The sequence below is a fragment of the Lepisosteus oculatus genome, chromosome 8 (assembly GCF_040954835.1).
Source record: "Lepisosteus oculatus isolate fLepOcu1 chromosome 8, fLepOcu1.hap2, whole genome shotgun sequence".
NCBI classification, from domain to species: Eukaryota; Metazoa; Chordata; class Actinopteri; order Semionotiformes; family Lepisosteidae; genus Lepisosteus; species Lepisosteus oculatus.
The window spans coordinates 24625201-24641325 of record NC_090703.1 but is presented as its reverse complement, the minus strand read 5'-3'; the positions used below and the strand labels follow the sequence as shown (position 1 = coordinate 24641325).

General features: G+C 34.9%; 1 protein-coding gene across 20 annotated transcripts in view; it reads right to left on the bottom strand.

Annotated features, from left to right (window-relative positions):
• The window catches only part of fut8 (fucosyltransferase 8), a 435504-nt gene that overhangs the window by 188361 nt on the left and 231018 nt on the right, over positions 1-16125 (bottom strand). The window contains exon 1 of one of the 20 annotated variants that reach the window (XM_015351255.2): positions 5607-5892. The exons of 18 other annotated variants lie outside the window; for them this stretch is intronic. The gene's annotated coding sequence lies outside the window, so the exon portion shown is untranslated. Of the gene's footprint in view, positions 1-5606; positions 5893-16125 lie in introns of those variants that run through there. One more of the 20 variants, XM_006632717.3, reaches the window with a different exon arrangement.

Genomic DNA, 16125 nt, shown 5'->3' with positions numbered 1-16125 from the left:
AAAAACAAAACATGTTCCATGTTTAGTTGCTGCTGTTGTGTTATGGTTCTAATTTCTTCAAGATACCATTCCTTTGTTACTGTGTGTGAGTTGTGTATGTGAGTTGCCAGCTTTTTTGTGCAGTGCAGGTGCAGTTTTCACTATGTGACTGACATCAGGTTAATATAAGAAAACGTTACCACTCTCTAAAGCTGATAAATTCTATTGTCAGAATCACGTATGACAGCATTTGCCTCTGATAGGACTGTGGTGGGAACAGACAAGATGGAGGACCTTGTCTGGACTTTATCCCACAGAAGGCTTTGAGAAGCATCCCATACACACCCTTTACTGTATACAACAGTTAATTTTCTTTTTGGGTAATATTGCTACTGACCATAATTATAATATTGTATGTTTGAAATGTCTGCAATATTTAATTGTACAGCACAATGATGTTGTCAAATAGTGAATGTTTTCAGGCTCACTGCACCAGGGAGACATATGGTAAAGCTAACAGGATAAAAACAAATATGTTTTCCAATCCACCCCTTTACCTCATACTGTAATGCCCAAACACACAACCGAACAGAAAGCACGAGAAATGATTTTTACAGCACTGTCTGTAAGATAATTCATGATGCAAAATGTATAGATTGAGAACCTCTGATTTTTTAATCATTTTTCACTATATTTTTACAGCTATATGTGACTAGTAAGTGTCTCTAAGAGTTTAGATAAAGTGTGTGACATGTAGGGAGTCCCCTGATCATAAACAGGTGTAAAGTTTAACTTGGTTTACCTGGTTAAGTTGTGGGTCAATGGTTGTCAAGGAGCAGTCAGGAAGCACACTATATAAGATCAAAGTAGAACACAGAGAGGGAGAAGTAAAGAGAAGAGAAATGACAAGGAGAGAGGAAAAGAAGAGAGAGGAGAAAGAAGGGGAGACCACAAGAGAGAACTCAGAACTCAGGATGTCTTGTCTGTTCATATTATAAATATAGAAACTTGTGTGTTGTGTTTTGTTGTGTGTAGTGTAGTGCTTCTATTGTCATTGTTTATAAATATTTGTTTAATCAAATGTGCCTAAATTATTACTCTTTTCACCAAAGCTGTGCCAGAGAACAAATAATTCACATTCAATTCACATGGATAAATCACTTGCAAGTTGGGGGTTATGAATAATTATTTTATTTATTGACTAAACTGCTTGGTCAATTCCTGATATTTACCATTTTCATAACTCTCTGTAACAATATTTTTAATCAGGCTGGAATTAATGGCCTTTTTGGTATGCAGACATCTTTATTGGGTTACAACTCTTAGTATGCACGTTTTGTTCTTTCAGTTTTACCACCATTATTAGCAGATACATAGCATACATACATGTTACATAGCTACTGTATTTAATGAAATCTTTCACCTTTTCTGAATGTAGCAATAACAGTAGCTGTTTGCATACCAGTTGTGCCACATCACTAAAACAGTCTTTTCTTTTATAAAATACACAGTATGCACTTTCTAAGAAGTTATTCAGAAAGCAGGCAAAACAAAAGTGTCATTTCTTTTAGTAACAGAATTCATCAGTATGTGTTTAAACAGTGAATTTAGTCACATTTTCAAAAGGAATGTTCAAAAGGAACATTTCAAATACAGCTTTGAAATTCTGTATCACTTGCACTTATAGAAATGTACTATATAAATGTAAATTCCACATATATTAAAAGCATAAAATAGGTAAGAACTAATTGATGTCTGAAAACAAGAGGTAGCCATTTCACCCATCTAGACAGGTTGGTAATTAGTTATTAACTGCTGCAAGGATATCATTAATTTATTTCTTGAAAATTCAGGGTATTTGCGTCAACAATATGGCTGGGTAGCTTGTTCCAAACTTCCATCACTATTGTGCAATGTAGTGTCTCCTGTACTGAGGATCTCATCCAGCCATTTCTTCAAAGAAGACTATCAGTTTCAGTTTCAACAACATGGATGGGTAGCCTGTTCCATATTCCTACCACCCTTAATGTAAAGAAAAACCTATTCACAAAAGCACTTCCCCATAGTTTCCATTTGTGTCATTTGGTTCCTATTTCACTGTTGTCTTTGAAGAAGTCAAATGAGTCAACTTTGAGGATTATGAAAACTTTAATCTTTTCCTTTCAAAGTCTTCTTTTTTGAAGGCTAAAGGAATTTGGTTCTTTCAGCCTGCCTGTGTAGAACATTTCCTTAAGCACTGGAGTGCATCTTGTTTCTCTTCACTGGATTGATTTCAATTACAATTATCTTATGCAGTGACCAAAATTGCACATACAGTAACTGTTCCAAGTTCTAATCCTGAGTTAAGTCAAAGTCCTGTTGAAAGTCTTCTGCAGCTTCTATAGCGTGTGCTTCTGCTCGTGGTTTGGTATGAGATTTGTACTGTATGCATTTCATATGAGACCTCAGTTAATTTAACTATCAAATAATCTAGAAAAGTGATATAAATTGAGAAATGCAGTCCCCATACAGATACCCGAGGTACTCCACTATTAAAGCACCTCAAAATTATCATTCACTCCAATTCTGTTTCCAGCTCATTCTTAAATCAAATCAAATCAAATCAAATCAAATCAAATCAAATCAAATCAAAGTTTATTTATCAAATGCACAACAATACGGCGTGCAGCAATAGTTGCTGGCAATGAATGTCTTTTCTGTGAGCTCACAAAAATCACAAGAATCACAAAAAATCACAAAATTCACAAAAACACAAAAATCACAAAATTGAGGTTATGTTTTTTTTTAATTGAATAAAACTCAATATAGAGCTGCTATGTGTCAATGGTGTATGCAATATATACAATAAATACAAGTAGTGCAGTTATGTTACTGTTATTACATTCAGTACCTTGAATGTGTTTCACTTGTGATTTTATATTACGTGAGAAAATTCATCCAAATCATCTTAATACACCATTCCCTTTTCTTTTTCTGTATCTCTTCTTGCAGTTGCTTGTTCAAAGACTTTTAACAAGCTAGTTAAGGAAGACCTATCCATACTGACCGTCCTTCACAATCCTGTGATCAGACCATGTGGTATATTGTATGAGCAGAAAACTGCATGTGGTATATTGTATGAGCAGAAAACTGCACAAAATTAAAAACATTTCGACTACAACTATATTTTATTATATATTTAAACTATATTTTTATAATATAAAACACACTTTCTTTCAGGTTTGGTATTGGTATAGACTGTATTGGCATTAAAAGATATGGGAAATGTCACAAGATAAAACTTTCTGAAATTGCTTTATTTCTTTTGTTTCTCAGCTGTGATTAATGTAAAATGAACAAATCACAGGAAAATGGTAAACAACTTCCACTGAAGGAAAGAAAGGCAAAGAGTCTATAATCTTTTGGAGGCTCAATTTAAAATCCAGTGTGAACTAGAAAAAAGAGATATTTGATGTTACCCTACACTGTTTAATTTAATTAGTTAGAGAGCAGGGCTATTAAAGAGACTGGTGATGCTGTGATGCATAAAGCACAGTAGATCTGGTTATCACCTTAAATGAGATTTCACATCCTCACTTGGAGGATCATTAACAAAGACAAAGATTACAATCAATCTGGAGGCCTGCGGGATTATGTGAATTCTTCTGGTAGTGAATATACTCCATGTCCTTCTGCAGTTACATAGTGTGCAAGTGAATCTCCAAAGTCTTTAAAAAATTCAATGTGCACAGATGAGTTTATACATCCTTTTTCAAGTACATTGAGTATGGGTTTACAGGTTGTTCTGGAGGTACACTGAGTGCAGGTAAATCTCCAGGCCACTGTACTAACACACTCTATGTAGGTGAATCTTCTGTAGGTACAAAGCGTGCAAATACAGACAATAATTGTACAGACAGATGTGGTAAGAAATGTTATTAAAGTAGGTCATTATGAATAATTCGGTGTTCTCAGAATGTTATATTATACAGCACATATACAGTACTCATGTAGTCAGTTGTAAGTGATAAACGTTATACTGTACCTATTGGATTGTGTGAATATTTTCTTAAACACAATAAACAGCTAAACACTTAAATAATATTGTGATATGCAATCAGTGTAGTATCACAACAGCCTTTTCTCTCTAAGCTTAAAATTACATTCAAAATGACCAGCCCTGATGCTGTGTAACAATATAATACTCCTGAGTGAGGCATTCAGGAACATTTCGCAATGTACAAGGAAGCAAACTCTATATTTGCATAAGGAAGACCATGAAATGTATGTTTTACAATAATGTAGTGACTAAAACGAATGTAGCAAACCAAAATGTTTAGTTGGCTACCTGAGTTCAGAGCTGCCTTTTAATTAAAATCAGAGTATACAGTACATGGTTGTGTTTCCTTTCTTTTCAGCATGGAATAAACCCGTGGAATAAACCATTATGTGTTCCTCTGCAGCCTACGCATGCTGACACAGCTAACTACTTATACTATAGTATAGAACTATAGTACATGGTGCCAATTTGAGCAAAATACTTCTAGAATGGTTTAAGGAGGAGCATGACAACTTTTTTGTTATTTTTTATTACTTAGCCAATGTAATAGTGTTTGTCATCATTCTGCTTCCTAAAAAATGTATATTAGAATGCACCCCTGTCTGCCATAAACACACACACTGCAGTCTGCAAAAGAACAAGTAAAGGTTTATTTCATGCTGAAAAGAGAAGAAAAGAAACACAATGTTGCTGCTGTGGAGCCTTCATTGGGTGTGAACATTAACCTTTGGGTGTGTAATAAACCATTACTTGTTCCTTAGCAGCCTACTGTACACATGCTGACGCAGCTGCCTACTTGAACTACCACACTGCTTCTACCATACTAATCTTCCTAGGATGGGCATCACAGACTGTAAAAAATAAAGTTAATCTAGAGAGTAAGCAGAAGAATGTTTACCAGTTAAAAGGTAGGAGGAGAAAATGAAGATGAGAAAAAACATGTAGTCTGTTCATATTATATACATAATGGAACTGAAATGGGAGGTCAAACTTGCATAACAGAGAGTATTTTAAATAATCTATATAATTTTAATCAAAAAGTGACTTTGAAAACAATTGCTGATAATTAATAATTAATAATGATAATAATGAAAAACTATGTGAGGCAGAAAATATATTACAACCTTTATACAATGCAGATCGTAACTATTTGGACAGTAACACATTTTTTTTTTTGGCTCTTTACTCCTGCACATTGGTTTCGAAACGAAACAATGGCTATGAGGTTAGAGTGAAAATGTCAGCTTTAATTCGAGAGTACTTACGTCTATATTGGGTGAACCGTAGAAGAATCACAGCCCTTTTTATACATATATCTTAGTATACTGTATATACTAAGCTATATACATTAGCCAGTATATAGCTTAGTATATAGTACGCTATATAGTTAATAAAATTTACCATGAAAATTCACAATCACATTCTTTTCATCCTCAATAAAGTTCACTTTGTCTCTCCATTCTTCTGCAGGAGAGTAACATAAGCTGGTCCTAAACTGTATCAACTGAAAAAAAGGCTGTCTTTCTGTATTAGTGTTATCATGCATATTTATGAAGCTCAGGTCTATGCAGGATATTAATGAACTTACCATTTCTCTGTGTTTCTTACCTGCGTCTCCAGCACCATGCACTGTTTACTGTTGCAATTATACCTTCTTGCTCCCTAGTTCTGGAGGGAATTCAGCCTTGAAGTCAGGCTAACAGTGTTGAATAAATTAAGCCCAACAGCTCCAAGAAAAAATAAAACAAAACAATTGAAATATCCGCTATACAGCACCCTTGACCAGTTCCGCTCTAAGGGATTGAACAGCTGCCTTAAAACAACAGTAGTAGCTCAGACCATTGAGGCATCACAGCCAGAGCTGGATCATATAAAGACATCAGTTCACAGGGGAGAGTGTTCCAGGGAAAATACAGCTCCACTTATCATCAGTAAACAAAAGCCCTGCCTAAAGTTATCTCCACAGCAGGGCATTGTTAAGTATCTGTTAAACCCAAATTATAATGTATTTTAAAATAATAATGAAACTGAACATAACCTGAGATTAACTGTGCAGCTGTTGTGTAAGCAAACTAGGCACTAAAAGATAGCAGATAGACAGAGAACAACTGGTCCCCTACTTTTGTAATATGGCAGTTAAAACTAATCATTCTCCCGACTGGATGACTTAATTGCTTACAGTAAATGTTTTACTTAGAACACTTCCTTGAAATGAAGAATAAAGAAAAGAGGAAGCATACAACTCTGATTTTTATAATTTTTTAGGAATACTGGAGCTTCCATCATGAGGCTTGAATCCCAAACCAACAGGTACAGACTTATTTTCTACACTTTCCCATTAGAACTCCAAATACTTCTAAGTACACCCTTTGACACCACAGACTGTTTAGAACACTTCAAGTTGGCGTTCCTACAGTAGCTGTATCTTCTCCTGGTTCAAATTGTACCAAACACATCCAAATCTTTTTACCATTACTATAACACATAACATCAGTTGTGTTTTCGATTAACTCCTGATTGACGTTTCTTATAGTTCACATATAGCACATAATTATTTAAAGTGCAAAGGATCATTTTGAGGTTGATTTTAACATTTAGCCTGCAGCTATATATATACAAAACAGGCACAGATTTGCCTATTAAACTGTGTTCTTTAAAAAAAAAAATATCGAAATCCAGGATGCTATGAAGCCAACACAAAACATATGAAATGCTATTTTTTAAATTGAGGATATGTCACTGCAGGGCATGAATTTGGAAAGTCAAGAAAGTGAAGGCATGGCCTAAAGTTTTTCATTTGCCCATAAACTTGCAGTTTTCCATTTCTCATTTTGTTCATTTCAGAAAATGCTAGTATCTTCAAGCATGTAACACAGTGTGCAGATATTGTATTTAATCATGATGTCCTGACAATGAAATTACTTAAAAAGGCTGCAGAAGAAAACAGAAGTTTTGATATTTACTTGATTAGTTTAAAGGCTGTCTTTGCTTAAAAGGCACTGCATAGTGATAGCTATATAGAGATTATAATGCTTCTCAATCATAAAGCCAATTTAATCATAGTAATACAATCTTTTCAGTAATAGACTTCTCAAAGTTACATACACATTTCTGTGAAAAACACCTCAGCTGACAAAACTGTTAAAGAGAGAATCATGATAACCTTCTGTATCAAAAACACCAATAAAAAAGTAATTATGAATATAATTATATGACTTGACATTTTAAGATGATTGGGGAACATAGTGGATTAATAAAACAGCATCTATTATTTTAATTTATTGTTTCAATTCACCAGCAGTGGGATACCCTATTTTACATGAACATCTATGGACCCTCACCTTCTGGAACTGCATAAAACTGAAACTTTGGATTATAGAGTCACCTAGAAGCAGACTCAATCAATTTCTATCTGAAAACATTTTTTCTAGTGAAAGCAGTGGTACCTTGAAAGTTGTTCACTAGGCTTCCATTAGAAAATGGAATGCTTGAACTCAAACAAATTCGGTATAAAAAAAATCTTACCATTTTAAATCCACAAGCAATTAAAATTCCATTATAGTAGCATCAGCAGTGATGAATGGCATTCCCCAGCCGCAATGTGTAACCCAGAGTCAAACATATGACCAGATTAAGAATGAGAGTTTTGGTGGTCTGTCACTGTTCTTGGCTTGTGGAACTGCTCAGGGCTACTATGATGCCCTGTAGATCTGAACACTGAACCAGGCTCACCTCTATAAATACCCAGACTTCCCCTTTAATGGGAAGGTATATGTCCTTTGTAAGGCATGCCAGTAGTTGTCTGAGGAAATATGGCTTAATTCTCTGTACCAGTTTCCAACTACTATATACAGATGCAGCCATTCAAAATGCGCGGTAAAAACCCGCGGTACAGTAACCTACCAGCAGGGCACCGCGGTAAGTGATTGGCTGGCCAAAATGACCGACAGGGGCACTCGTGGTGCATTGGTTGGTAGTGAAAAGATTTAATCATTTAATGTCTTTACTGTGCACATTTTAATCCGCTTAGTTTTGAATATTTATATGGAATTTTACCACTAAAGGGAAATTTTGGTAGCTGAGCATAAAAAGAAGAGGAGCATAACGCATCTGAAGGTCATAAACGATATTAATTTAGGAACATATATTGCTGTATGTACATAAACTGTACTGTGTATGGCTGGTCTTGATAGTTTAAAGAAAAAATACACACCAGTCTTCCATTTCTCCCTAAACATTTTAAGCATGAAAGTTTTATGAAACGGTACCCAAATATGTGATTGCTGTATAGAATGAATTTTAACTTTTAAAAATTATTTAACACGAAAATTAAGCTGTTTACATCTTCCGCCTGAGAACAGTCACCCGTTGCTACCCAATGCAGAAACACACCCACTAACTAGCAAAGAGAGGATATTAGCTAGCCAATATGATAAAGAAATAAATGATTATTTTGTTTATTTCTTTTGCACATTTATTTGAACATTTCCATTGATTGTACAAGCAGTTGGAAACTGTCCAATCCCTAGTTCATCAGGCATTTTCTTTTACGCTGCGGGCATTCTCCTGGTCTGTGTCTTCTAGGATATAATGCCAGCGAACTCTTGTTTTTATGTCCACTATAACAGACAATCTCCTTTGCTTTTAACCGAGCGTTTAATAATTTCCTAAAATGAAAATTATTTGCTTTATTTCCCTCACGGGATCAATAAAAGTATCTATCATCTGTCTAAACTATGGGACAGAATTCTGGGGTCTCCCATACCAGAGATTATGGTAGGGCTTCAGAATGGTGATTGGCTGACACCATCTGACACCCCTCTGATTGGAGAAAAAAGACGTGCTGGTTTGCTATACATACAGTACTGTACCAGGAAGAGGATTTCTTTCTGTTCGAAACGTATATTTTAAAAGTTTAGGAAGTAAAAACCTTACAGTGTACACAGATTTCGTTATCTTTGTCTTATGCATAATAATGTTCACCGCTCTGTCTAGCAAATTAATAATAAACTTTATTTTATATAGCGTTTTAAACGAATAAGTAATTAGATTGCTCATAAACCTAATCACTTGCTTTTTCTTTTTATTTAGGCTCAGATTTCAACTATAGATTGTATTATTAATAACCATAATATCAACCAACCAACAAAAACAACCATATAAACATAATACCAACCAAAAACATAGATAACGACCACAATACAAAATCAAATATATCAAACCATTATACTCTCGCAAAGTCCTCCAATTAGCATAACCCCACCCCCTTATGCAAAACCAAACCCTCCTCCCATCCCAGTTAATCCTCTTTATCATCCTCAAAATCCACCTCGATTTTCAACTTAAAGCATTACTGCTTACTGGGTTTTTGAGGGGGGAGGCGTCTTTCGCTGGAAATCTCGCCTGCTTCTACTTTACGAGTACAACCCCCTCTCTGCCGGAGTGCTGGCTGTGACGAATTAAACCGGTTTCACAGGTATTTTCAAAGTAGGAAGTACAGTGTTAAGTGGTAGCTGGGCTCCTCAATAGAATCGCTTTAACATGCTAATGCGTAGGTTTAACAGTCCGGGAGTGGCAAGCTTCCAATGTCAACTCGACTCGATTGGAAGACAATGAACGTATTTTAGCCCTAAATGAATTAATAGCAAACATGGTTTAAATAAAATACATTTTTCCAAGAAAGTTTATAATAATACGATCTATAGTTCAAATCTGAGCCCAAATATAAAGGAAAATCATTTTCAGAGAGCAATCACGCTGTGTTTATGTAGAAAAAACGATTAGGTTTATGAGCAATCTAATTACCTATTCGCTTAAAACGCTATATAAAATAAAGTTTATTTAGAGATGACTGATCAGTGTCGCAGTTTAAATAATTTTCGTAGGAGGGCTTGGACAGATTCCAAGTACATTTTTGCAATTTACGTTGCAATTTAGAGCTTTCTGGCAAGAGGATACACCCAAATTATAATGTAACATGCCACTGTTTGTGCATGAACAAAGTTATACTGCAATTTTCCTTAGATACGCGATAAAAAAAAAATTGAATCCCTGGCGGAACACACTCCATAAGAATCAGCGCTTTTATACAGTATATCGCTTTTAAACATATATTTAAGCACGCGTTTACGATTTAAATCAAAACGCGATTCAAATCAATATAAATGTTTATTTTGTAACGCATAGGTGACTATTCATTGTTATTAAAAAGACTTAAATTCGATCATGTTGTGATATTTAGAAATATAAATTTGTTTGGTGCGAGTGATTTTTTATTTAATCTCTGACCAAGGGAAACGTTTCATTTTTTCAAAGAAATGTTTGTTAAAAAATAAAGTCATAGTTCCATGGGATTCAATCACAGACCATGTGACATGGGAGTCAGGAAACTAACACACAGCGCCACCGGATTTGATAACGCTATAAAAACGCTATAAAATAATGTGACTAGGCACAGAACAAGTTTACAGCACAGTACAATAATAAATGCTGACCATGACTTTAGAAGCATAAATTGCCTTACACTCAATTTAAACACAAGCTGTCTTTAGCCCTCTAAGCTGGTTCATACAGAAATGTAGAGATCCAGGCTCAGAACACACAGCTTCATTAGCGAATACATATGCAGGACAACTAGAGAAGACGTTTTACAGAGGATGGATTTTTAGAAAACTGTCGTGTGGATAGTTTCACAAGAATCAGACAAAGGTTTAAGCATCGCTTGTTCTAGATAAAACTGCAAAAAAAACCCAACAACCCATTGTGTACTTCTTTGCGGCTCTGTTTGCCCAAATCATATATTCACAACGTGAAATTTAGAAAATAATATTACGTAACCAAAATCCGCAATATGGAAACAGAACCTGTGTAATTGTTGATAGGTGATGTACTCGTAACATTTTTACAAGACGAACTACAACATTTAAAAAAAGACTTGTATGTACTTGATATCTCTAATCAATCCACGGCGACATTGTTAAAAGCAGAGTCCCAGCACAAAACGAAACTAAAACGCATACCGTTTCGCGCTTCTTATTAGTTGCTCAAAAGTAATTTGACCGTATGAAATGCATAATATAAACCTAGAAACATATACGTGAGCAGTATTTACGCACTGTAGTATCGGTGTTAAGACATACCTCTCAAATACTGTAAATCAAGTTAAAAATATCTCAAGACCGATTCTGGTCATAATGAAACCATGTTTCGTGTATGTTTTCCATATACTGTATGTTTATGTTCCAAAATTAATATTGTTTATGCTCCTATTCTTTTTATGCTCAGGCACTAAGATTTCCCTTCAGTGGTAAAATTCCATATAAATATTCAATACTTAAACGGGCACAGTTAAGACATTAAATATACATATACATACTGTATACAGTACAGTTTGCATACGGTAATATGTTTATGTTCCTAAATCAATCTCTTTTATGAGCATGTGAAAGGCATGGTGAATCGATTCTCAAAAATTACTGTACTTTGCATGATTGGAAACAAATGCGTGATTGTGAAATGCTGTGGTGTTACTTTTACAAAGATGGTCAATGAAAAAAAGAATGTTGACCAGGGCAATACTTTGAGTTTACACTTACAGCTTGTCCAAGGTCATTCATTTTTAATACTATTAGTAATATCTTCGTTAAACACTGATGGCCACAGCTCAAACATGAGAGGTTGAGCTTTATTAGCTCCACCTTGCGGAAATTCCGGATACTATTATTTTGCTTGTCGTATTATAGGAGAATTTACGGTAACTAGCGGTATTTACCGGTAACTCGCGGTATTTACCGGTAGCTTGCGGTAGACTGCGTACAGCGTACCGGAAAATAATGTGGTATCGCCCGCGCATTTTGAATGGCTGCATCTGTAATAAGCACTACTCAACAACTATTGAGAATTCAAATTAATTATAGGAATACGTTGTAGAGACAAAATGCTAAATTCACTCCGGATCTATCATTTGTTAGTTCACCCAACTCCATCACAAAAAAAAAGTTTTTTACATAACTATCTTAAATCTCTCAATTTGTCTTTTTGCATACCCCAGAGTGCTCTCCATGAGACACACAGGCACACAGACGGGAAGGGAGAAGCTTGGGGTCAGAGCGCAGGGTCAGCCATTTATACAGCGCTCCTGGAGCAGCTGGGGCCTTGCTCAGGGGATTAGGATTCCTCTGCCAGCCGTGTGATTTGAACCGGCAACCTTCCAGCCACAGGCACAGATCCTTAGCCACAGTGCCACCGCTCTGCCCCATATATCCTTATATCCTAATTGCTAATCCTGTGGAATGTTCTATTATGCAAAGGGCCACTCATAACAACCCCGTTATTCGTCTGCCTTTCAGCTGGCACCATCACAAACTGCTAACATTTTTATGTAACTCTGAAGCAAACAAGGTTTAAATAGCCCTTTTAATTTTGGATAAACAATACAGTGTGAACTGCAGTTTTTTCTTACACGTTCAAAGGATAATATTGATGCACAAGGTGGAAAATGGGATGCTAATGTTAGTGGAGTTCCTCAGGAGTTTGAATTTTACTGAAGTAAAACCTTCTCAGGTTAGCTCAAATGAAATTTTCCCTCTCCAATGACACAAATTACCACTACAGTAGGAGTGAGCATTGATAAGTCCACACTCAGAAGCAACATATAGCAGTTTGGCAGTTCATCAAACAAAATGCAGAAACACCTTCTGAAGCAAAACGTTGTTTCCTCTCAATTGTAATAATCGAGTACATGAAATATCTCCAGGCCTGTCCCACAAAAGCTACATTTAAACACCCATGTCGTGATAGCATTATATGAAAGTAATTTATAATTAAGTGGTGTCTTCAATGCTTTTCCTTTGAGGTCACAGTGATTGCACTACTAACTTCTCATGTGCAAGTCACATTCTTTTCCAAAGAAAATAATGCATTAAAATGGGTTCAATTGGTTTAATTCTGTACAACTAGGCTTTAATTTTGTTAAATGATCATCGCTCCATGATCAAATTCCAGATCAAAGGAATAAAAGATTAGGAATTATTTTCCATTTTCTTGGGTTTGCACATTTGGATTGTGATCTCTGTGTCATGCTGGTCTTCAGATAAAGGAGTTTTACCCAGCTTAAAGAAAGGAGAAGGGCCGTACATGTACCAAAAAGGAAGCCAAGTATCACACAATTACATGAACGTCTGAAGTCCAATACATTTGCAAAGAATCTAATTAGATAAACAGAAAATACTGTGTGTTTGGTGTAAATATACTGTATGTATATACAGTATGATATTTTTTAAGCAAAACCTAAAATAATGTGCTTCATAATGAGAGCTTTTCTAGGTTTCATCTAAAAACACACTTGCTACAAAACAAAGCCTGTTGTTCTGAGCATACTCTTCAAATGGGAAGAAAACTGATGAGTATATTTGCAAATAGTTTCTAAACATTACACACTTCTAGTGTCTACAGTGATGCTTATTTATATATGCCAACACTTTGCATTTATCTGTTGTTTTAAGGAGCTTTGAATAATAGATCACAGTCAAATGTATTAGAAATACTGCATAATAACAAAATATTTTTTTACAAAATATATGTTTATTATAGACACGATAATAGCACTTCTTCCAGTAATACAAGTGTTTTGATCATACTGTATAGGCAAATGCAGTTACAGTGGTTTATGCTAAATAAGCAATAAATGCATGCTGCATGATGAAAATCTCTTTTGATCCAGCTAAATACCTCTGACTCAAAGGGGAAAAGGGGAAGCCACAATTGAAATAGGCTTCCACTGAAATAAGTAATTTACAATATATTTAAAAGCTTCCCTCTGCAGCAATATCACTTCCCTTCTTTCAGAATGACAAATTAAATCTCAACAAAACTGACTCAACTGTTTCATGCTGAAAACTGAACAAAAAACAAAATACAAACTGAAAACAAAAACCTATGCTGAAGCTCCATGTATGGATATTTAGCAGGTAGACCCCATATGCAGTCTGTCCAGTAAGAATGGTTTTAGCCATCACACTAACTTGAAAAGCCTGTTTAATTGAGGAATAACCAAGAGTAATGGCATTACACTATATTTGAACTATTGACTGAAAAAATAAATAATAAAAAATGACCATACATTTAATGTTTTATTCAAATTAAATTAAATCACACTATACAGAATGTATTTATCACAAGCACTGAGTTGTAATGAAAGAGTAGAATTCTGGATGAACCAGGAAAGTGAAATATCACAGATGCTCTCCATGTTGCTTTCAAAATCATGTGAATATTTATGTAAATTGCCTGCTCTACCAATGTTATAATGTGCTAAATGTAATATAGCTCATATGATCTAATCTAACTGCCTGACATCTCTCATGGAGTACAATACATTAGTCAGAATTTAAGCATTCATGGATGTATATTTTTACATAGGAATACCTTTTTGGCTGAGACAAACAAGGCAGACATTTGCTGCCCAGGTGATTTACAGGAACATAAAAAGGATTGTTAAAATCTCAAAATCTACTCATTCTAAAAATAACAAATCTGTAATTTTCAGGTTCTAATATATTTTTTAAAGTTTTTTGTTTTGTGGGACACAATACAACAGCAACCAAGACCCTTGCTTAGAAGCATTTCCAGTTTTCATAAATCAGTACACACAGTTTTAAAATTGGGAATTTTTTAGTGAAATTTGTCAGAATAACATATGAGGTGTGACAAGAGCAGATTATGTGAAAATACTTTTTAAGAAAAAAGAGGAATCAAGAATAATATGTTAATATACACAAAAAAGAAAACAAATGCAATGCACAAATGTGATATTAGGAATTAAGTTCCATATGAAGAGCATGAGATGAGGGACAGCCTTTCACTTCAACAAATGACTATGCATCCTTTCAGCAATGGTCTCCTTACTAGTAATGGAGTTCATATCAAAAGGTCTGGAAAATTTCAAGCCCCTCTTTCCACCATTCACTGGCTCAGGATATAAAGAGCCTCTAGACCAGGGGTCTCAAACTCAAATGATTATGAAGGCCGCATTAGATAAAATGCGCTGATTGGCGGGCCGCATTCATACTTATTAGATCTGTTGGAAAAATTAGGTGGCAATGACCTCATGTTAAGATGTGACTTTGATACAAACAAGCTCCCATTTAGACTTTCTGCTTTTCATCAACAAATTATATTATACTGGAAACTAGTATATAACCATAACTTCGCCCCTCCTAATTCTATTATATGGAACAACAGATACATCCTGCAAAAAAGAAAGAGCATATTTTATGATTCCTGATTTGATAAAGGTATTTGGTCAATTGTTCATCTATTAGAAGCTAATGGAGAAGTATACAGTTTATGTATTGTTATTTTGTTAAGAAATACAATATCAAGTGGAACCCAAATCAGTTTAAAGAAATTATTGATGCAATTGCACCTGCTCTACTGGCTTTGGTAAAAAAAAATCCCTAATCCAGAGTAATATACTTCCCCTACTACCAGAGATCAAAATTGTTCCTCAAAATGTTTTAGATAAAAAGTGCAATAATACATCCATACAATTATAACTGAGAGATTCTTCCCAGCCATCAAGGAGAAAATAATTTTTAATGATGTAGATGAGGATTCTCTCATCTCTGCTAGAACGGAATACATCACGCTCTCCACGCCATCAAAAACCAAAGACGTTCATTTTAAAATACTACCTAACATACAGTATACCCCTCCAAAGAATTCCAGAGAAAAATGTTCAAGTATGATTGTAACACCTGTACCTTCTGCAAATCAGATATTGAAACAACAGAACAAATTTTCTTCTCATGTCATTATTCAACAGCCTTCTGGAACTTGACTTGGCTAAATAATAGTAATATTCGTGTACATCTAACTTTCAAAGATATTGTTCTGGGTGTTCCTAATCCAGACAAAGAAGTTCATATAATGTTACATGTCATTCTAATGTTAGCAAAATATTACAAACATTCATGTAGAGTTAAAAAAAACGACTATGCTTTAAAGATTTCTCTAACTTACTCGCTGTACTCAAATTCACTAAAATTATTTTAAAATAAGCTTGGTGAGTTGGTCTACAAATATCTGCTGGCATATAAACTTATTCA